At 37.2% G+C, this 24,848-nt stretch overlaps 1 long non-coding RNA gene across 3 annotated transcripts in view; it reads left to right on the forward strand.

The window, feature by feature from the left end:
* The first annotated feature begins 703 nt into the window (after positions 1-703).
* LOC133640979 (uncharacterized) overlaps positions 704-24,848 on the forward strand; it is a 118,194-nt gene continuing 94,049 nt past the window's right edge. For 2 of the 3 annotated variants that reach the window (XR_009824236.1, XR_009824237.1), the window contains exons 1-3: positions 704-786; positions 17,379-17,431; positions 19,690-19,782. This is a non-coding gene — a long non-coding RNA (uncharacterized LOC133640979). The remainder of the gene's footprint in view (positions 787-17,378; positions 17,432-19,689; positions 19,783-24,848) is intronic. The other variant, XR_009824238.1, reaches the window with a different exon arrangement.

Genomic DNA, 24,848 nt, shown 5'->3' on the forward strand with positions numbered 1-24,848 from the left:
AAAAAACACAATGGTTTTTATACGAGTGGATTTGGGCAGTATTTTGACCCCTTACACGTATCCCATCTTTGTACTAGATTTTGGAGTAAATCTGTATTTTGCAACGCCGCATGCAGAAAGGAACAGAGAAACACAGCGCGAGCACAAACTATCCGCACAAGCGCAAAAAGGCCATGTTCCTGCAGAGAGTGTTTCTATGCATGTAAATTTTGGCACTCTTTTGACACCGTACATGGATCCCATTTTTATTTGTACAATATTGTGGAGTGTATGTGTTTTGGAACGCCGCACGCGTAGATAAACGGAGAAACAGTCCGTCACATCCGACACATAGTACGATAAGTATGTTTCAGATAACTGCTGATAACAGATGTTTTGGATTTAAATACTTGGAGGCTCCAGCACCCCCTGCATACCCAAAAGGGACAAGCAGTAGAAAATGGATGGATGGAGGGTTTTACATGAAACTGGTTCAATATTAACTATATCTGGTAACTAATTACATTTATTAATAAATAATTCCCTTACTTTAGCCATTTTTTTTAATTGGTGGGGGAAAGTAGCTATTTAAAGTAATTTTATCAACGCTAGCTGTGACAGATCGATTAAAATTCATCTAATATTAATTTTCTACACTCCCTGAATGTTGGTGTTTTGTTATTTGTTTGAGCGTTCGAGTTTGAGTTTGATGCAACAGGCTTCCGTAGCCAGTTAGCAGGCTATCTTATAGCACAAAGTCAGCAGTCATATAGCTTCACTTCCACAGATTTCTGGTAATATACGCCTGTAAGTAATCATACATATGCTCTTTTATGGCAAGCTTGTTCGCTCAAAAACTCATTGAATAGACGTTTGCAACAGTTTAAAAAAGATTTCGATTTCGATGCTAATTTCCGTTAGCCTGTCAATGGTAAACTCTATTGTATGTTAGCATCAAGCTAGCGGCAAACGCGCTAATTTTTTTTACTGTATGGTTTGCTCATTTCAGTTCATATCAAGCTGTATTGTCGCTTTAACGTGCTTCTTATATTCTGACATTTCATGTGTATATTTGGGTGAGGGTTAATTACTTTCTTTTATGTTCTTAGTTTTTTCAGTAATTGCATTTGAAGACCATCAACGACCTCAACTTGGGAGTTCTTTTTAGTTAAAGGGGAACTGCACTTTTTTTAAATGTTGCCTATCATTCACAATCCTTATTTAATACAAATATGTTTTATTTTTTCATGCATTGCAATGTGTGATATACGGCAAGTACAAAGTGGCTAACAACGCAGCTAATGGGAGTACACAATCCAATCCAATCCACTTTATTTATATAGCACATTTAAACAACAATAATGTTTCCAAAGTGCTGCACAGCTATGTTAAAAACAATATTATGCTCCACCAATGACTGAATAAAAACAAAAAATAAATACATATAAAACCAATATAAAAACAATATAAAAATATGATTAAAAACGATTTTAAAGGGTAAACCAATTAAAACTTTAAATAGAAATCAAAATTTATTTTAAAAAAAACAACAGAGGACAGAAGACCACACAACTCACGTAGTGTTAAAAGCCAAAGAATAAAAGTGGGTCTTAAAGACTAGACTTAAAACACTCCACTGTGGAAGCAGTTTGAACATGGAGGGGCAGAGTGTTCCAGAGCTTAGGGCCAACCACAGAGAAGGCCCTGTCTCCCCTGGCACATTTACCTCAGAAGTTGGAAGAATGACGTCACAGCTGTCGGAAATTAAGATGTCCACATCCACAAAAGCTATTTTTGCGCTTTCCTTTGTCCGTATATAAACAACTCAGGGGAAAATATGCACTCTTTCTGCAACCTTGAATTGATTTACGTGCACCCCGACTTAAACAAGTTTAAAAACTTATTCGGGTGTTACCATTCAGTGGTCAATTGTACGGAATATGTACTGTACTGTGCAATCTACTAATACAACTATCAATCAATCAATCAATCACCTTTACCCTGAATTGATTAACGTGGACCCCGACCTAAACAAGTTGAAAAACTTATTTGTGTGTTACCATTTAGTGGTCAATTGTACGGAATATGTACTGTACTGTACAATCTACTAATAAAAGTTTCAATCAATCAATCAAAAAAACCTTCAAACATGGCGGATGAAGAGAAAACAACAACGCTATTAGTCGCGATGTGCAGTGCATATATCACATGAAATAAATGTCGTTTTCTCTACAGTGACATTACTACATATAAAAGTACAACACTACATTGTATATGGCTGATTTACTGTAAGAAAAACTAATCAAAAAGTGCTAATAACGGATATTGTAGAAGCGGGTATCATTGTTTACATCCGGAGAAGCCATCTTTGAAACAAACTCGGGGGTGGTGAAAATGCCGCGACTTTCAGAGTCAGAAATCCGACCTCGAAGGGTGTTCCAGTTGAAATGTCGACTTCCCAGTAATGGAACGGACCAACTGTTTCGCCCATAATGCCGATTTAAAAAAAACATTTAAAAAATGCCAAAATGCTCCATTTTTGTTGTAACTTGCATTTTAACTACGTATTAGGGATATTGTTATTAGAAGCACTAATGCAGAGGAACTACTTTTAGCTGCGCCGTGATCACAGAAAGGTAACTACCTCTGCTATATTGACATACTGAGCCGGTGAGCTGCTGCATCGCCTCAGAGTTGGTGAAAGTTATTTGTAGATTAGAAATCATGCCTCTCACCGGTATAGTTTAGTTTAGTTTATTATTTCTTCGGTCAGTGGTCAACAAAATAAACAAACAGTTTTACATAAACAAACAGTTGTACATTCATAAATTGAAAATGTTGCAGACCGAAAGGGTTTAGGCTGAAGTTGAACACTTATTGCGCCTAACCCTATAAACAATGTCAAATACAAGATGAGCTTCCAAAAATTATGAAATTTCCTTTGCACAACATATTATAAATGCACATTGTACACAACATAAACACTGTTCAATTATATACACAGTAAAGGTATGTGAAATATCCTTGTACACGTGTTAAACCTTTGTACCAATTATATACTATATACAAACAATTATACTTCCATTATTATTTACATCCCACATTTAGTTTTTAATTAACATTGATCATAGTATTAACTACTCTGTTGATTCAAGAGTGATATATATTTTTTCAAGACATTGGTCTTAAAGGGTTTCTTAAATGTGTGAATGGAACTGGAACATATTAAGGAATTATCCAAAGTTGTAGACGGAAGACACGAAAAGACACCTGTTTGTGTCCACCTTATTTATTTTTTACCTGCGTAGGGATAAAGAGAAATTCTTTATCTAAACGGGAAGATATAAACATCCCATCTGTCGGCATCCAAGCGAGAGCAGACGTTGTACAGTAAGTGATTGTTTTATTATGTAGTCACGTAGTTTGTATATCTTGTTTTGCACTTAGCAATATAGTTACTTATCACAGAAATTCTAAAATGTGTAGATCATTCTCCTTCTATTCAGGCTCAAAAATATAAGTTTATGGATCATGTTTTGTCCCAAAGTAGTCGTTGTTGTCTCTCATAAAGTCTGTCATTATTAGTAGTGTTGTTGTTGTTGAAAGGAAAAGCGAACTTTGTGATGCATCTGTGAAATGTATACGCTGCCATATGCTTGAAATAAGCAAAACATATAAATACTACATGTTATTATGAATGTGCCTGTTACTACATTACATATGTATTTAAAGAATGTATATAAAACGTTGATAGAGGTTATGTTTTTTAGAGCGCTTTATAGGCGCAGTTATGTACGTATGGAAATGAGATAGGCTCCAGCACCCCCCGCGACCCCGAAAGGGACAAGCGGTAGAAAATGGATGGAAATGGATTTAACGATATTAAAAATGTTATGTCACGGTTATTGCCACCAAAATGATCACGGTTCTCATTAACCAAGTTTTATTTAATCAATGAAATGCAATAAATAAATAGCCACACAATATAGTTTCTTGGCAGAAGAAATATGTTGTAAATAATATTGTTCTGGCTGCTTAAGAGCCATACTAATTTTCATTTGAGCGTTTAAATTTTTTTACCATCTTCCGTTTTAATTTGTAAAAATAAAGAAAAAATACGTGTGTTGGGTGCGTCATGTCTGCTTTATGTGACGTCACGCAAATTCACTTTCTGTTGTCATATTCCTTCGATCGATCTTTTTGTTTAAGAGAGCACGTCTTGTAGGTTTAATGTTCACAATTGAATATCTTTGTTGTTCAGACAGTAATTTGTTCATGCACGTTTAGATTGGGGAATGTCACAGTTCAAATTGGGGAATTTCGTTTTTTAACAGAGAAAGACGTTAATGTTTCTTGTTTTAATGCTAGCATTTGCTAGTTAGCGCTATCTTCCTTTTCCAGTCAATGAGCATTGTTATCAATTAAGATTTTACGATAATTTTACTCTAAAACGGCAATACTGACTGTGGGGAGTTTTAAAAAACAATGTTAATAACGTTATTCTTTGTTTTAGGTTCATCTATATATTTGTTTCTGTTTTGTTTTCTCTCTAATGTTAATAAGGGTTGAATGTTACGCATGTAAATTGCGCTTAATCGTTCTAACGTTTATTGTCACATCCGTTCGTCACCTGGTATATTACTAATTAGAATGTATGAAAAAAGAAAAACATATGTGTTCTAGTTTCACATAAATATTGTAAGTGACAAAATAAAAAAAAAGTGCAGATTCTCTTTAAAGGACATTTACCTATCTCCTAAACTAATTACCAACATTCAGGAAGGGCAGAATAATAATAATAATACAAAATCATAATTATATAATATATATATATATATATATATATATATATATATATATATATATATATATATATATATATATATATATATATATATATATATATATATAAAATAATACTTTTCATTATATTATAAACAACAATATGATTTTAGACATAAAATATAACAAGGCAAATAATAAAAACAAAACAAAAATAACAATGTTATTATGATGCTGATGGTTGTGGCAATATATTACCAGAGCACGTTCATTACAGACAGGAATGAAACCAAGTAATCGTTCTACATGCTCCCCCAAGCATTCTTACATGTTCTCTCCTCAGCTGACGGGGTTGGAACATCCCAACAAGTGCCAACAGCTTGTTGAACAACAAAGCCGGCTTGATGTCTGAAGCCGTGCGAGCAGAATAATTACAGAGGATATTGTAGGTGGATGTTAGGAAGGGGCGGAGGGAACTGTACCCGAGTCAACGGCAGCAGAGCTGGAGGTCACAGTTATGCAACACTACTAATGTCTGAACATCATATAAGAAGATGTCCTCTGCAGTATTCACTTCACTGCATTTTCTCACATCTAATAAACAGAGCCTGAAATAGCCACAATGTAGAGGCCACAATATTAGCGTGCATTCAATTAATCAAAATCTGTTTTTTATCAAGACAAATCTGTCCGCATTTAAATAACTGCATTTGATGCGTAAATTATGAAAGGTACACCCAGTCATAATAATAAAAAAACATTTACAGTCTGATAAAAACAAAAACAGTGCATGTCACGTAACAGCTGAGTACCAATTAGTACACATGACACACACTGCATGTAATTTGGTGTATCATGTGACATTGAAACGCTTACTGTTACATAGCCAGGCTCCTTTGTTTACATCACTGGAAGATAATGACTAGCCAGCAGCTGTGTACAAGAATGAGCCAGTTCAAAAGAAGACAAAAAAGGTAATTAAAAACAATTTAATTATTAACATACAGTACATAAATATGTATTTTTTAAATTAATAATAATATTTAATAACAAATGCATTAAAGAAATCTAATTTATTATGTTTAGGATACATTAGAGCAGGGGTGCCCACACTTTTTCAGCAGGCGAGTTACTTTTCAAATGACCAAGTCAAGGTGATCTACCTCATCTTCAAATATATATATATATATATATATATATATATATATATATATATATATATATATATGTATATATACACATATATATATTGACGGAACCACATTTTTTACATATATCGATATTTAAGTGTTACTTCTTTACTTCCATAGTCATATTACAAAACAGCTAGTGTTTTTCCAGTTCAGTCTACAAAGTACTGTGTGTAGGCCTTGAAGCATTGGAATGCAAACAGTAGACATAACGAGGTGGGGAGGAGGGAGGGGAAGAGGGGGGTAGGAGAGAACGTGAAGGGGGAAGCGAGGCAGACCGGGTAGAGCCACACATCTGAATGGGTTATGCAAGGCTGGTCTCATTATTGTCAAAGCTTTGAGAATAAACCACAAAATACCAACTACTGCCTGGTGATCAATTTAAACTTCAGCTTATGTGCCATAAAAAGAATTTGGGAGTGACCAGAAACTTAAATTCCCTGGAGGAACATCTGGTCAACGCAACAATTTGGGGGCTCGTCCGGGATATGAACCCGGGACCTCTCGCATCTCGATATACCGTATTTCCTTGAATAGCCGCAGGGGCGCTAATTAATTTAAAACCTCTTCTCACTCCTGCGGTTACCAAAACCATGCGGAATGAGCAAGCATGCTCTAATTATTTTAAAACCTCTTCTCACTCCGGCGCATACCTTATCATTAAAAACACATTTAATAAAAAAAACGTTATTATGATCTTACCTTTACTTGTAGATGGGTCCATGTGCAGCTGCTTCTGATCAAAGGCAGTCTTTCTCATCTTTCTTCAATTTTAAAAGTCTCTGGAGATATTCCTTTAATTATTACCTCCTGCTTCGATTGAAAGTCCAGTTTAGAAAACGGTTTTATTTTAGATATGTAATCCTCCATGTTAAAAGTGCAAGCAAACAATTGCTGCATGCTTGCTGCTTGTTGTCTTCTTCTGCAGTACCTGTCTCCTGCAGTACTGGTAGTCGCAAGAAGGATCACTAGCGCCCTCTACCACCTGGAGGTGGGAGTCATTTAATGACTCATATTTGACCCGGCGGAAGTGCCAAGCATGCGCTAATTATTTTGCGAAACGAGTTTGACCCGGCTGTAATTCTAGGCAGGCGAATACTATATTCCCGGCGCCAATTCAAGGAAATACGGTATGTAAAAAATCTGGTTCCGTCAATATATATATATATATATATATATATATATATATATATATATATATATATATATATATATATATATATATATATATATATATATATATATATATATATATACTGTATATATGTGTGTGTATATATTCCTTCGGTCAGGAAAAAACATGGAGGCTATAAAAGTCCGCTCTACTCGGGAATTGAGCACTGTTTAACGGATAAACCCCAGTAACCTCAGTAACTTAATTAATGTTTTTTGTGACCAACAAGTATGTGCTCCAATCACTCTGTCACAAAAAAATAAGAGTTGTAGAAAGTATTGGAAACTCAAGACAGCCATGGCATTATGTTCTTTACAAGTGTATGTAAACTTTTGATCGCGACTGTATATATATATATATATATATATATATATATATATATATATATATATATATATATAGATATAGATATATATATATATATATATATATAATATTATATATATATATATATATATATATATATATATATATATATATATATATATATATATATATATATATATAATATTTATATTTATTTATTTTAAAGTTTTAGTTAACATGTTAAATGTGTTTTAAATAGAATAAAAGCATGTTTAACATATAGATTCCCTCCTTTCATGAAGACAAGAATATAGGTTGGTGTATTACTTAATTCTGATGACTTGCATTTATTGGACCCAGACAGGATTTACTGTCGTGCTGATAACTTCCACATTTTCCAATTTACATTGTGGAAGACAAAAACAAGTCCTCCTTTCTGTCCCAATACCTCATGAAAGAGGTTGGTTTTTGGCATCTTATTTGTCCAGCTTCCATACTAGTTTTTATACACTTTACAAGATATACATTGACGGCAAACTCTGTAGCTTGCTAGCTTGTGTGTGCTAGCTTTCTGAGACTCTTATTATGTTAGCGCAGGCAGGATGGAGCAGCACTTTTATTGTGAAGACAGGAACTGTGCGGTCTGTCTCTAGGCTATTGACGACAGGTACGTCTTGAGAGTCTGTGGAATTAAAATGTGTCTCTCGCCTTGCTGCCGGTCTTTTTTTCCTTCACACTGAGCTTGCAGCAGCCAGCGTCTTCTCACAAGACCTTGTGTGCCTTGAATGTCAATCAAGTGACAAAAGTGACATCATTGTGAAGATTGATGATTGCTCATTTTTAGGTCTATTTTTTCAATGCCTTTCTGGCAATCGACTGACACACCCTCCGTGTTAGACCGGTAGCCCGCGATTGACGTAATGGGCACCTCTGCATTAGAGTGTCACACAAGTTGAAGCCCGAAATGTTAAGGTTAAGTAACAAGGATAGATATGATCCGGATCGGTCCCAAAATGTAATCACTTGTTCTTTATCCTATTTGGGACATTTCATGAAGCCTAGATAAAAATCCGCCTGTAACTTTTTAAATGATCTATAACGGAATGAAAGAAACAGATTGAATAATCTTGTCATTCTCCAGCAAAGGTGGGTTAGGGCTAGCACGCTTGATCAGTATCATGCTTCAAACCCTTCTTCGGAAAGCTGTGCACTACAAAGCTGATCATTTGAACTAGGGCTGGGCGATACGGCCTTTTATTAATATCTCAATATTTTTAGGCCATGTCACGATACACGATATATATCTCGATATTTTGCCTTAGCCTTGAATGAACACTTGATGCATATAATCACAGCAGTATGATGATTCTATGTGTCAATATTAAAACATTCTTGTTCATACTGCATTAATATATGCTCATTTTAAACTTTCATGCAGAGAGGGAAATCACAACTAAGTCAATTTACCAAAACTGTATTTGTTAAACAGTTATTAAAGGCCTCCTGAAATGAATTTTTTTTATTTAAACGGGGATAGCAGATCCATTCTATGTGTCATACTTGATCATTTCGCGATATTGCCATATTTTTGCTGAAAGGATTTAGTATAGAACAACGACGATAAAGTTCGCAACTTTTGGTCTCTGATAAAAAAAAAGCCTTGCCCCTACCGGAAGTAGCGTGACGTCACATGAGGAAGGGCTGCTCACATTTTCCTATTGTTTTCAATGCAGCGAGAGAGATTCGGACAGAGAAAGCGACGATTACCCCATTAATTTGAGCGAGGATGAAAGATTTGTGGATGAGGAAAGTGAGAGTGAAGGACTAGCGTGCAGTGCAGGACGTATCTTTTTTCGCTCTGACCGTAACTTAGGTACAAGGGTTCATTGGATTCCACACTCTCTCCTTTTTCTATTGTGGATCATGGATTTGTATTTTAAACCACCTCGGATACTATATCCTCTTGAAAATGAGAGTCGAGAACGCGAAATGGACATTCACAGTGACTTTTATCTCCACGACAATACATCGGTGAAGCTCTTTAGCTACGGAGCTAACGTGATAACATCGGGCTTAAATGCAGATAGAAAAAAATAAAATAAACCCCTGACTGGAAGGATAGACAGAAAATCAACAATACTATTAAACCATGGACATGTAACTACACGGTTAATGCTTTCCAGGCTGGCGAAGCTTAACAATGCTGTTGCTAACGACGCCATTGAAGCTAACTTAGCAACGGGACCTCACATAGCTATGCCAAAAACATTAGCTCTGCACCTACGCCAGCCAGCCCTCATCTGCTCATCAACACCCGTGCTCACCTGCGTTCCAGCGATCGACAGAGCGACGAAAGACTTCACCCGATCATAGATGCGGTCGGCGGCCCGGAGACGGAGGAAGTCAAGGTGAGGTCGGCGGCTAGCGCGTCTGCTATCCATCTCAAAGTCCTCCTGGTTGTGTTGCTGTAGTCCGCCGCTAATACACCGATCCCACCTACAACTTTCTTCTTTGCAGTCTTCATTGTTCATTAAACAAATTGCAAAAGATTCACCAACACAGATGTCCAGAATACTGTGGAATTTTGAGATGAAAACAGAGCTGTTTGTATTGGATACAATGTGTCCGAATACTTCCGCTTCAACCATTGACGTCACGCGCAAACGTCATCATACATAGACGTTTTCAACCGGAAGTTTCGCGGGAAATTTAAAATTGCACTTTATAAGTTAACCCGGCCGTATTGGCATGTGTTGCAATGTTAAGATTTCATCATTGATATATAAACTATCAGACTGCGTGGTCGGTAGTAGTGGGTTTCAGTAGGCCTTTAAGCAGTGGCACAAACATTCATGTCATTTCAAAACAGAAAGTGCAAGATTGTCAGAGACATTTTAAAACAAGCTATTAGTGCACTTTGGTGCATGATGTCACTAAGATGACATATCAAAACAACACTAAATTAAAGTGCACTTTTTGTACAGAATGCCACTACAATAGTTTAAAACAAATAAAATGCATTTTTGTGCATGATGCATAATAGGAAATCAAATAGTGTATGTCCTTCGCTATGTGGTAGGTTACTGCGGACGTTATCTCCTTCTGTTGTTGACTATTTTTTGTTGATGTGGAAATGGAAGACACCAGGCTGAATTGGGTCAGTGCTGGTTGCTTGTTGGTGTGGCACCGGCCGAGATGTTGACATGCGTAGTTTCAAGCACTCTTCATTCTCTAGCGGGTGACTTTTCGAATGATGCTACAAATTAGTAGTGCTGCTACTTTTTGTAGCAACGCTTTTGCGGCATACTTGATATATTACGGTTGTCTGTTCAACATCTTCCCGCTTGAAGCCAAACCACCGCCAGACGATGGACCCTGTGCTGTTTTTCTTGGGAATTAATTCTTCCTCCATTTGTTACCAAATTCGCACCTTCTTTCTCTCGTATTACCACTCGCACCGCTCCGTTAGCACCACAGCTAACGTTACCCAGGCTGCTACGTCTCTGCTCCGCGAGAGCGTATGACGTTGCACGCACGACAGTATGTGACGTATGTAAGAAGGTGCGCTTGTTTTATCTTTCTGTGAGAAGGAGGGACAAGAAAGAGTGAAAAACGCCTGTAGTGTAATCCCCGCAGCTAAAAGCAACTGCGTGAGAACGTATACTCGAATACTCACCATATAGTCATTTTCTATATCGCACAGAGACAAACCCGCGATATACCGAGTATATTCGATATATTGCCCAGCCCTAATTTGAACCATTATTCTTGACTTCCTCATTTTGATAAAACAAAACTAAATCAGCACAAATAATTTTGGTTTTGTAGGTTAAAGTGTTTTAAAGTTAATGTTGCTAATCAATTTGAATTTAATATTATTTCTTGAGTTTATTTAATTTCATTTTTCACTATCAAATGGTTGAAGTCGATCAAAAAATGTCTATAGTTTAAATAAGGATTTTTTTTTTCATTTCAGACAAATTGATGCAGTTTAAATATTTTCTGTTACAGACTAAAAAACAATGTACCGTATTTTCCGCACTATAAGGCGCACCTAAAAACCTCAAATTTTCTCAAAAGCTGACAGTGCGCCTTATAATCCGGTGCGCCTTATATATGGACCAATATTGAGCCACAACATGTCTCGCAACCCCAGCCTCTACTATAGCGTCTATTCTATGCGCCTTATAATGCGGTGCGCCTTATAATGCGGTGCACCTTATATATGAACACAGTTTTAAAATAGGCCATTTATTGAAGGTGCGCCTTATAATCCGGTGCGCCTTATAGTGCGGAAAATACGGTAAATAAAGTTATTCTTTGTTGTAAGTTGATCTATATATTTTTTTTCCGTTTTGTTTTCTTTAATGTTAATAAGGATTGAATGTTATGCAGAGGTGTGCATATACAAATGTTATAGACAATTTATACTATTTATAGTCGCAGCGTTGAATGAGGGTGGTAGGGGGAGGGCCAAATGTTTTCTTCTTCCAGGGGGTGCGTAACAAAAAAAATGACTCAAGTATAATTGACTCAAGTAAAAATAAAAAGTGGTCATCCAAATAATTACTTGATTAAGAGTAAGTGTTCAGATGAAGAAAACTACTCAAGTACTGAATAACTTCTGATTTATTTTAATGGTACTTGTACTACAATCACAGTTGGTGTTTGTGCGTGTGTGTGTGAGTGTGTGTGTGTGTGTGTGTGTGTGTGTGTGTGTGTGTGTGTGTGTGTGTGTGTGTGAGTGAGAGTGTGCTTGCGTGAGGCAAAGAGACACTACCACAACATTTACTACAAAAGATGCACATTTTACAGTCACTTATGTATAGGGATGGGTACCGTTCACATTTGAATCGATACAGTATCCGTTCCCGGTACCTGGTAATCGAGACCGGTACTCAACGGTACCAATTTATGGTACTTTAGTGTGTGTTCATGTGGTAATTTTTGTTTGTGTATTACACAAATACAATTTGAAATCTTAAATTGTTTAAATTGACCATATTTATTTGTCTTTATTGATCGATTATCAAATGTATCAAAACAATATCCAATTATTTGTATAGTAACATGTTTGCAATTGTTTTGCAAATGTATTCAACATAAAAACACTTAACTACAACAATGCAGCGTTATTTTCATAGTATTGCACAAAATAAAACCCGGCTCCATGTACTCCTTTCTTTTTCCATCTGGGAAATATGTGCAGGGGGTCCTAGCAAAAATAAAGAGCAATTAAAACTGTTTTTAAAAGTATTAAACTACAAATGAAAATGAAGAAAAACTTTACATTAACATTACAAAGTACAGTACGAGGAACCAAGCTGATTAAGCTATTGCAGGTTAAGCTATTGCAAGTTGAAATGCAAAGCTAACGTATTCTTACACAGTAGACTTTTTACCTGGAGCAGACGTAGAGGATGATGATGTCGCTGTTATTGTCACCAATTTTTAAAGCCATTTCTTCCCCCAGTGTTGTTGGCTGCAGCCGAGTTGCAACCGTACATCTAACTTGGCTGTCACAAAATCTGCACTCTTCAGCCATTAAAAAACAAACAAACATATGTTCAACCAGGTGCTTCCTCAGATTGGAAGTATTCCCGCCATTTACCTTGATTTTTGCGTCACAAATATTTCAGAGAGCCTAATCTGCATCGGGATCGCATTTGGAAAAGACGAGCCACACTTTAGAGCCTTTTCTATTGGTTGGGTTTTTGTCATGAAACATTGACAGGTTGCAAGATTAGTAAGAGCATGTCCGCCACTAAATGGCCTGTTTTCCTGTCAAGGTCTGGCAAGTATTCGCCACTTGCAAGCAATGTTCCCTCTAATTGTTCATGTGTCTGAGCAAACACAAAAACTCCTTGAGCATTCAGTGGAGCACATGTGAGCAACATCACACGTGGCAATACCAGCAGCACACCTGTCTCAAACCAATCTTTTATAATAACACTCAAATGAGAGGAGTCATTTTCATGAGATTATTTTGTAATATTAGTGATTTGGCCTACTTGTAATGAAAATAAAAGAAATCTTGTTTTTCATAAGCTATGGATTAGTATTGTACAATATGTCTGGGTGGGGGTCCTGCTTTGGAAATAATTTGTACCCCTTTCAGAGATCACATTTAGTTCCCCTTAAACATCCTCATGTTGCACAATGAAATGTAAGCATAGGATGAAGTGTGCATTCCTGTTACTTTCTCTAGTAACAGCATTCCATGATTAATATAAATAAATTAACATTGATAATAAATGACAGTAGAATAAGCACACGTATGACTGAGGAGTCATAGTGTAACTTTGTGTGGTGTTTGAGTTGTCCGACTTTTTGTGTGGCCATAAACGCGCCAGTGGCTTAGTGGTATGCGTGTTGGTGACAGATGACAAGTTGGTTTTGGCCTGGTTTGTACGGCAGAAAATGACTAGTTTTTCGAGATAGAAGTTTTTTACTCATGTTTTTGGTGTGGTTATGGCCGAATATAAACAGTTTTGCTCAATAAAGTGATCGATATAATTCCTGTCCTCGAAGCATCTCGATAGACGTTACAATAATTGAACGGTGTTCAATTGAACGGTGTTGACGAACACCGTTATGGCCGCTTGTTGTCACTGTCACTCAAAGTTGCATTGCAAAATTATACAGAATAAATGTGTTTATTTTGTTTAGAATTCAGATGGGATTTGATTTGGTGCGCTGCATATATTTGCTGTGCGCAGAGGATGCTTGAGCAGTGCGCAATTGCGCAGGCGCGCACCTTAGAGGGAACGTTGCTTGCAAGTGCTAATTCAAACAGACGTGACCGCTGGATCCTACGTGAATTGGTGCCCGGTAGTCCCGGCTGGTGCCAAAAAAGTATCGAATCCGTTGTCCACCCTACTTATGAAGTTATAACAGGGCTAATGTTAGCTCATGCGCAGGTAGGGATGTAACGATTAACGGTAATAACGATAACCCAGACGGTTGATTTTACAGTTTTGAATTAAAATGATCGAAAAAGTGCACTAAGCATTGATCAACTCACGGACTGACTGGTACCAGCTGGCTAGCTTAAATACTAACATTTTTGATTTGGCTTTTACCTGATCATTTGTATTTAACTTTTTATCCTATTAGTAATGCAAGATTGTATTTAGTTCTATTTATTTATTATTTATTTACTGTATATTCTTCTTTTTTATTTTATTTTTTAAAATTTGTTATTATTTTTTTTCTATAAATCTTCATATGTCTTATTTGTATTTTATTCTTTATCTCTACTCATGGTTCTTACTATTTTATGAGTTTTATTATTTGTATTTTTCCAACGTTCCTCAGATGAACCATCTGCCTCGGGTTATCAGCCGTGCTTGTGGGGGCGCTTTTGTGTCAGCGTCCTGGTGGCCATGGTCTGATGACCTCCTGGTGCAGATGGCTCCTGTGATAGTGTGTACTCACATGTCTCCTCTGTACTCAGCCATGCAATCATTTGTCCATATAGTTGCATATGTGTGTATGTTGTGTGTGTGTTTGTGTTTGGTATCTGTTCTGAAGGTTTTCATATTTGTATAAATTGTCCATTTTAGTTCTATAGATGAATCATTTCTGTTAAGGGATTAATTATTATTATTTATTTCTATTTCATATGTGTTGTTTGGTAAGGTGAAATGTATTTTCTTTAGAGTTGTTTAACCGTTGCCACGGTTACGGTTGCCATGGTTACGGGCACTTCCGTTTCCGCCGGCAGGTAAAAAAAGTGTTTAAAAGAGCTCCGGCATTTGACAGGCAGCGGAGCGTCGGTAATACTACCCGGAGATAGAGTTCACCACAGTTGCAGATCAGATACGTAACTAGTACTCTTAAGCGTTGTATTTAAGTTTGTTATAAGTGACAGTTAAGTGCCAGTGCACTAGTTTAAGTTTAAGGACGTTTTGGGCGCTTCACGTTGCCAGTAGGAGGTGAAGCGCATGCTAACGGCTAGTTAGCTCACCGCAGCTCGCACCTGTGTTTGTTGGCTGCAACGTGACTTCACGAACGCCAGGTTCAGTCACGTTCGGACTAAGTTAAGTTAAGAGACACTCTCCCCTGGGACTATTTATTGTTTGGAGAACGTTGTAGAGTTTAGTTGTGTGCTATCGTGGCTACCTTGCTGCGAGGGAAGTGGACAGCGCGAGGTACGAGTGTTAGTGGCTCGCGCTCACGGGCTAGTCGACAGAGAGGTGACCCAGGACGAGGCTGGTTCTCCTCTCGCTCCAGACTAGACTCGTGAGGGAGCTAAGAGGAAGCACGGCCGAGCCCCCCCCTCCCTTCTCTACTCTACAACGGGAGGTGTCCCCCCTCTCCAACGCCCCCTTGGTATCCAGCATTTGCAACTCACCACCCCCACCCTACGTGCACCAACGATGCAGCAGGACCACAACAGACTATCTTCTGGCCCAGCCAAGGGGCCCAGGTTGGACTGTGTGTGTGTGTTGTGTAATTGGTTTAGTGCGGGAGCTTTCATTGGGGAGGTAGCGTGTGAGTGGGGATGAGTGTATGAGTGTAATCAATGTGTTCATTATTGTCAGATTATTGTATGTTATATTGTATAGTAAATTGTTAACTATATAAGTGGTGTCCTCTCACTCTCTCCTAGACTATCTTTATTTGGTAAATAGTGAAAATTAGAGCATCCCCCTAAAGTAAATATACAGTCCTTTACAGGCTCCCGAACAGTATCTGTGTCCGGGTGTACGTATGTGATAATGGGGGATATGGGTCACCGGGGTATTGTTTTTAACTTTGTAAAGCACTTTGCATTGCATTTCTTTTATGTATGAAAAGCGCTTTATAAATAAAGTTTGATTGATTGATATCCCAATTTAAACTGAAATAAACGCATTACTATCGGAGCAATTAAGATGTTCAATTGTATACATTAAACCTACAAGCTGTGCTCACTTGAACAGAATGATCCTTGTATACTTAGGAATACGAGACAGAGGTGTTTTTATGTAGAATTCAAGGACTGCTGAACTGAGTAGGACACAACGCCCGCCAAAAATAATTAAAAAATAACAGATTTTACTTGTTACACACTTTTCATTTAAATACATTTTATAGTGCTACAGTACAAACACATGTTTAAAACAATAATAGCTATTAAACCAGATAAACAACTGAGACTAAAACACAATCAGTAAAGCATAAGAAACACAAAATAAGCAAAATGATGGGGTTTCTAACAATGTGCCTATGTATTTAATTTTTTTTTAAATAACTTGGTCAAAAGATTTCAGTGTATTTAAGTAAATTTTGAGCACAGTACTGCGATAAGAATGTTTTTTTGGTCATATTGTTACATCCCTATACACGACTGAAACACAAAAAAACATCTACAACTTACCGCAACATGTTTTCTCTAGCTGGAAGAGTTTTCTTTTAGGCTCAAATGTGAACAGACCATGGTCATGTGACTGCCAGGCTGCGTTTGATTGGTGAAATGGAGTCCGAGGTCACAAGTGCTTATGTTGAATTGGCGAGACGTGTGACAGTGCCCGCCGGGAGAGGGTCTCTCTGGCGAACCAAATAATTAGTCTTTGCGAAGAGTAAGCAATAGATTATGAATAAATATAATGACATGAATAAATGGAGCAATTGGATCAAAATTCAATGTAACTGAGTATGAGAAAACGTAAACATATGTTGCATTAAAACTATTCTGAGAGATATAATTTATCCAAAAACTTAAGTGTAACTGAGTAAAAAACGCCACTATTTCATTTTCGGGCTGCTAGCATACACATACTAGGGGTGCATTCCTCGTGTATTTCCGGAGGACGCGAGTCAAAACCGCCACTCGCATCAACATCGCGGATGAAAACATGTAAAGTCTGGAACTATTTCCTCCTATTCTTGTTAGAAATATACATTCCTTGCTAATTTTGCAAAGCTGGTCTTGTTTTTCTGACGCTACATCTCTGATACAGGAGCATTTAAAGCAGAGGAATGTCGGACATCTGGAGGAAGCGGTCTCAGCTCGGTAAGATTGTTGGCTTGTACCTTGCTCACTTGCGAACAACTGTAAGACAAAGTTGTGTGAAAAATGGATTTGACTTATTATTTTAGCCAATGTCCGCCAGCTAATTTTTGTCTACATAAATTCAAGTACTTTTTCAAGCAGCAATGAAGAAAGCCAAAACAACGAATGTACCATAAGGCACCAATGCGCCGGTATCAATAGATTAAAAAATGAACATACGATATATTAGATAGCTAAATTGTTAAGAATGAACCAATGGTACAATTGTATTCATGGAGTCTTATTAAAATGCTAAAAATGCCAGGAGTTAATCAATAATCATTAATATATCAGTGTGAAGCTTTTTAAACACATAATCACAAAATGCTTGATTCTTTTTTTTTGAGCAAGTTAGATTTGTTGTTTTATTGTCTTTTGTTAGTGCTATTTTAACTGTCTTTTTTTTTTTTTTTTTTTACATAAAAAAATATACATGCTTTATTTTGCACTTTTCCTGTCCTTACTTTTAAATGGACAAAAGTTTAGTAGTTAATAAAATGTTTGTAAGAGCCTAATGAGCAGCATAGTTACAGTATACATACATATTTATGAACAAATTAGTCATCTGTGTTGTTAGTAAGCACATGCCTAAAAATATCTCAAACTGCATTTAAAAGTTGATGGCTAAATTAAAGCCACTGAATATATGTACACTTTATAATCCGACTAGTCGACTAATCGTTAATATAGACGACTATCAAAATAGTCAACAGCTGCAGCCCTAACACAAACGGAGGAGTAAAGGCTCGTAACGTAAACTTAAGGTTAAGGTAACATACCGTATTTTCCGGACTATAGGGCGCACTAGCGATGAATGGTCTATTTAAAAAAAATATTTTTTTTTCATATACAGTATAAGGCGCACCGGATTATAGGGCGCATTAAAGGAGTCATATTATTATTTATTTTTTCTAATTAGAAAGCACTTCCTTGTGGTCTACATAACATGTAATGGTGGTTCTTTGGTCAAAATGTTGCATGGATTATGTTTTACAGATCATCTTCAAGCCGCTTTCTGACAGTCGCTTCCGGATGCGCTGTTATGTGGGCGGTCTTATTTACGTGGCTCACCTTTGGCAGCATTTTCTCCCTGTCATCTTTGTTGTAGCGTGTAAGGACAGGAGTGGAAGAAGTGTCAAAAGATGGAGCTAACTGTTTTAATGACATTCAGACTTTACTTAAATCAATAACGGAGCAGCATCTCCTCATCCGGGAAAAACAACACCGGAAATGTGTCCCGTGAAAAACCGTTTGACCTGAACTCTCTAAAGTTCCTTGGGTGAATAATGTAAACTCACTACACCGGTATGTTATAGCGCTTTCATGGTGAGTTTACTGACAGATATAAGTAAGAACTTTACACTACTTTATATTACAAATGGCAACAGTGGAGGATGAAAGGCCTACTGAAATGATTTTTTTTTATTCAAACGGGAATAGCACATCCATTCTATGTGTCATACTTGATCATTTCGCGATATTGCCATATTTTTGCTGAAAGGATTTAGTAGAGAAAATCGACGATAAAGTTCGCAACTTTTGCTCGCTGATAAAAAAAGCCTTGCCTGTACCGGAAGTAGCGTGACGTCACAGGAGCTAGTATTCCTCACAATTCCCCATTGTTTACAATGGAGCGAGAGAGATTCGGACCGAGAAAGTGACGATTACCCCATTAATTTGAGCGAGGATGAAAGATTCGTAGATGAGGAACGTTACAGTGAAGGACTTGAGAGGCAGGGATGGACGTATCTTTTTTCGCTCTGACCGTAACTTAGGTACAAGCTGGCTCATTGGATTCCACACTCTCCTTTTTCTATTGTAGATCACAGATTTGTATTTTAAACCACCTCAGATACTATATCCTCTTGAAAATGAGAGTCGAGCACGCGAAATGGACATTTAAAGTGACTTTTATCTCCAAGACAATACATCGGTGACACACTTAGCTACTGAGCTAACGTGCTAGCATCGTTCTCAAATGAAGATAGAAACAAAATAAATAAACCCCTGACTGGAAGGATAGACAGAAGAGCAAAAATACTATTAAACCATGTACATGTAACTACACGGTTAAAAATTCTCAGCCTGGTAAGGCTTAACAATGCTGTTGCTAACGACGCTAAGGCTAATTTAGCAACTTAGCAGCCGGAACTCACAGAACTATGATAAAACATTAGCGCTCCACCTACGCCAGCCAGCCCTCATCTTCCCATCAACAGCCGTGCTCACCTGCGTTCCAGCGATCAACGGCGCGACGAAGGACTTCATCCGTGGGTTTGGCGGCAAGCATCGGCTAGGCGTCTTCTATCAGGGTAAGTAGTCCTTGTTGTGTTGCTGTAAGTATTGTACTTAGCCGCTAAGACACCGATCGATCCCACCTACAACGTTCTTCTTTGCAGCCTCCATTGTTCATTAAACAAATTGCAAAAGATTCACCAACACAGATGTCCAGAATACTGTGGAATTTTGTCGAAGAAAACAGAGCTTTGTGTATTGTGTCCAATAGGGCCCAAACACTTCCGTGCATTTTATGACGTCACGTGCATAAATCATATACAAAGGAGATTTTCAACCGGAAGTGTGGCGGGAATTTTAAAATTGCACTTTATAAGTTAACCCGGCCGTATTGGCATGTGTTTCAATGTTAAGATTTCATCATTGATATATAAACTATCAGACTGCGTGGTCGGTAGTAGTGGGTTTCAGTAGGCCTTGAATGTCCCATAACAAGAAGATAGAGAATAATAAAAAGCTTATCGACTACGGTGTCGGCACGGACTACAAAGGCAGACGCGCCCAATTTTTTTGGATTTATGCCGATCCCAAATACGTTTCAGCAGGTACCAGATGGTAAGAAAAGTTGCTTTTGCATAATATTGCAAAACAAAACGCCAGATATGTCTTACCTTATACACACACCATAATAATACTTGTATGTTGAAGCACATCAAGCGGTGCGGCTTCATAGCAAAGTCGTACTAAAACATTTTGATAGATTTTGAGTGCCGTGTGTAATGTTCTATATTTTCAATGGAACATACAAAATGTTGGTGTTTACTTGAGTCATATTGCCATCATAGTGCAGTCTACACGTATCTCTTATGTTTGACTGCCATCTACTGGTCACACTTATCATTAGACCATGTACCAAATAAAATTGCTTCGAGGTCGGTAAGAAAAAACTGAATTATTCCGTACATTAGGCGCACCGAGTTATCAGGCGCACTGTCGAGTTTTGAGGGGAAAAAAGGATTTTAAGTGCGCCTTATAGTCCGGAAAATACGGTAGTAAAAATTATCTGGATCAGGCCCCTCATCCCATTTCAGAAATTTCCTGAACATTTCATGAAAATCCTTCCATAACTTTTTGAGTCATTTTGCCAACTAACCGACAGACAAATGGTCTCCAATGACTACATCAACACATTTAAGGTTTGTTCCTAAAATGACCCCCGCACCCCCCAAAAAAAACAAAAAACCTGAAAACTTCAGCACAAAGTTCAATTTGTCATTGTGACATGTGTACGCATAACAAAAACTCAATATATCGGTATGCTCCTCCGGAGAGACAGCTTTCGGTACATGAGACGACATTTCCTCTCCATGTGATTAAGAGAGTGGAGCAGACCATTAATGGCTTTCCCTGCTTGAGAAATAAAGGTCCAGGCAGCCAGGCGTTTTTCCCTGGGAAAAACGAGTGGTTCTAATCCAACCAAACGGAAGTGAGATGTGAAGGAGCAGGAGTGCTAACAGAAAGCCATCACATTGGGAAAGAATCAGAATAAGAAGACAAAAAGTGTAAAAACAGAAGCTTCAAATAGGATATTAAAGAAGTGAGGTATTTTCTCTGAGAACTATATGCTTCTTGTGACTGCCACGCTCCATGTGCTTTCCTGTTGAGCAACAAACATGTCACACGTCCACTCCAAAATCAGTCAATACGTTGACTTGACAGCGTGTTGATTGTGAAGTGTTTACCACTTGACGCTGGTGATAGATGCGATGCGTGAGTGAACGGTGTTTGACAGCAACGCCTCAGTAGAAGTGCATGCATGCATGGGCAATTCAAGATTGACAGATAATCTACAGTATTTCTTGGATTTTACCGGCTCACATCCCGCCCAATAAAAATGCGTGGTGGTCAAGCTAGCTCCGTTCTCGTACTCGGCGCCATTTAGCTTTTCTCGAAGAAAACAATGCCCTATGCTTGTATTGTTTTCGGCTGTATGGGTCGTTCAAATCGCGTAAAGGATAAACGTTACTTCAGAGTTCTTGGAGAGGTTAGCAAGAAGGGCGGAAGAGTGCAATATTTTACGAAACAACTATGAGAAAAGCAGCTGACACTCCAACTCGGCGAGTAGAAATACAAAAAAATCAAATGTGAGCAGAACCAAACAGAGTTAAGCTTTTACCAAAGGCAGCAATCTTTCAGCACATACTCAATGTTGACATCTATAGTTATATTTTGATAAAAATGGGGAAAAAAACACGCTACTCGTAAACGGCACATGCAACGACAACAAACATCAGTAGAGTCGAAGTTAAATCATGTAATGCAACCTTACCCGAGCAAAAACGATGCATATTTATATGGGAGAGTCTTGATACCAATTTCTTGACCAAAGCACACACAAAGAAGTTGTAGACCTCCATGCTTCTCCAAGTTTCTATCTGTTTTGTAGAATGGAGAACCATAGTTCCATATGTATGGGAACGTGACCAACATATAATTCTTGATACCACCAAATCTTATTTTGATAAAGTATAGGCATCCATTCCATTACATAGTTAGATTTTTTGCTAATATCTGCTTTTTGCAGTAAGATTTAAGCCTTGTTTTTACTCAGATAGTTCTTGGCTTGGTTGACCCCCACTGGTTTTCACTTCCGGTAAGTAGTCACGTGTCGGAATACAAGCAATTTGTACCGAAATCATGACACACACCAACTACGGTTGTAGTTTAAGTACCATCAACGCAGGGTTTCCCCTAGATTGCCAAGATACCTGTGGTTGTGGGGGCTTGGTCACCATGACGTCATCGTATAATTTGCTATTATGATATGATTTTCTTTAAAAAGTCTCTAAAAAATGTATAAATACATTTAAAAACAAATCTTTGTTATTAATTAGTATTAACATATATTTTTATATTAAAGTGTTTTGCTATATTTTTTTTATTGTTGCTCCTTATTGTACAATGCACTTTGTTGAGAATTGAGCAGCGGTGTCCAAACTTTGTGCCCTGGGGGCCGCATTGGGCTAAGAAAACTTGGTTGTGGGCCGAAAGCCGACTGCATGTTAAGTAACTAACTAACGAGATATATATATATATATATATATATATATATATATATATATATATATATATATATATATATATATATATTCCGCTCTACCCCGGTATTGAGCACTGTATAACGGATAAACCACAGAAACCTCGACTATATATATGTATGTAAATATATATATATAATATAAGTGTACATATTATAATATTTATGTAATGGATATATAATTAATAGTTAAATTAATTGTATATTAAGAGTATGTGAAAGTTTGACTCCTACCTTGTTTCCTTCTGTGATGACCTTCTTAAAGTTTTGTAATCAATCAGAAATATCAAGCAGCTAAAACATGGATAAGGGTGAAGATAGTGTTTAGAATTTTTCCATTTCATGCTTTATCCGTCCATCCATCCATTTTTGGATTAAAATGGGTGTAATTCTGAAAATGTTTATGGTGCATGGACATTTTTTATAATATTGACCAATTGTGTTACACGTGACCATGTCTGTTGCCATTTTGTATTGGTCCGATTTTTTGTTTGCACCATAAATAGGAAATGTTGTTTGCTTTAGGTCTTATAAATAAATGCTGTGCTTGATTTCATTCATAGCACAATTATTCAATGACCTGAAACACTCATGCTGTCTATTAGATGGCTGCAAAGCAGTAGCATATAAATTAACTTCTAAAATGATCTGAAATCTGCGGCCGGATTCCTCATTTAGGAACAAACTTTAAATGTGTTGATGTAGTCATTGGCGACAAATTGAAGACGCCGTCGGGCTGCACATGATGGCCCGCGGGCCGTAGTTTGGACACGCCTGGTCTGAGGAGGGGGAAATAATCTATTTTTAGATGCATCGCAATTTGGACATGGTCAATTGTAAAATCAATTAGTAAATGTCAATAATTGATTATTTATTTTTTGTAATGAAAGTAATGCAGACACTTCTACAATCTAACTGACCGCAACGAGCCAACTCAACGAAAGATTTGACAGCTTCTTTATTTTAGGGCACTTGTGTTCCAGTTTTGCACACATTTTCATTAATTTAAAAAATGTAATGGGTAACTAATTCATCTGTTGCTTATTACAATTGTACTGTTTTTAAAAGTTGCATGTGATAAACGTGGATTTCGCAAAATGAAAAGAAATTTAATACTGCATCGATATACATAATTTATAGATGCATCAATATCGAATCGTATCTCCTGAATCGTGATCGAATCATGAGGTGCCCAAAGATTCCAATCTCCAGTTATTATCACCTATGTTTTAGAGAACAGGTGCAAATTGCCTACGTCGTCACAACATCCTGTTCCGGTGGTGGGCAGCCAAATTTTCGGTGCATCACTATTAAATAATGTGCAAATAAAAAGGCTACATATTTATATTCATTCATACTGTAACAACCTGCAGGTGGTAATGTTTTATGTTCATGTGGTTTTGACTTGATATTCATTGTTCCCATGATCACAAACACACCGTCCGTGCCTGAAAGGGGATTGGTGGAGAATGAGGAAGGGTTGTTGTGTGTTTCGGGACGAGAGGGAATACCTGCCAATTGTTAGCATAAGATTGGCAATTAATTTAGAAATAGCGTCAGACTTTGGCTTATTCCTAAAGCTACATTACATTATATGTTTGTTTTTTTTTACGTAAAAAAACTTTTTTTTTAAGGTGTGGCGGCTTGTAATACTTCTGAAGTAAGTAAACAAACTACAACAACACCTTAGTTACATGAATGATGTCACATAAAAGACTCAAAACAAGCATAGGAAACAATTGTTTTAACTCAAAATATTTTTATTAGGAATAAAGTAAAAGCATTCTGGAAATGTACAATATAGCCACACACATTGTAGACTGAAGTCCGTCTGTCAGGAACAAGAGTATTTTGCAGATAACCAGTATCTTCACGTAGAAAAATAGATGTGTTAAAATGTGGTTCTTTTGATTTGACGAGTGTACTAGAACATTGTAAGAAAGAAAACGCAAGAAAATCAAATATAAAGAAAGACAAGTCAATCAGATGGACACTGTTTGAAGACTTGGAATAGTGTTATCCAAGCAAAGTGCATGAGGTTCAAAC

The sequence above is a fragment of the Entelurus aequoreus genome, linkage group LG23 (assembly GCF_033978785.1).
Source record: "Entelurus aequoreus isolate RoL-2023_Sb linkage group LG23, RoL_Eaeq_v1.1, whole genome shotgun sequence".
Taxonomy (NCBI): Eukaryota; Metazoa; Chordata; class Actinopteri; order Syngnathiformes; family Syngnathidae; genus Entelurus; species Entelurus aequoreus.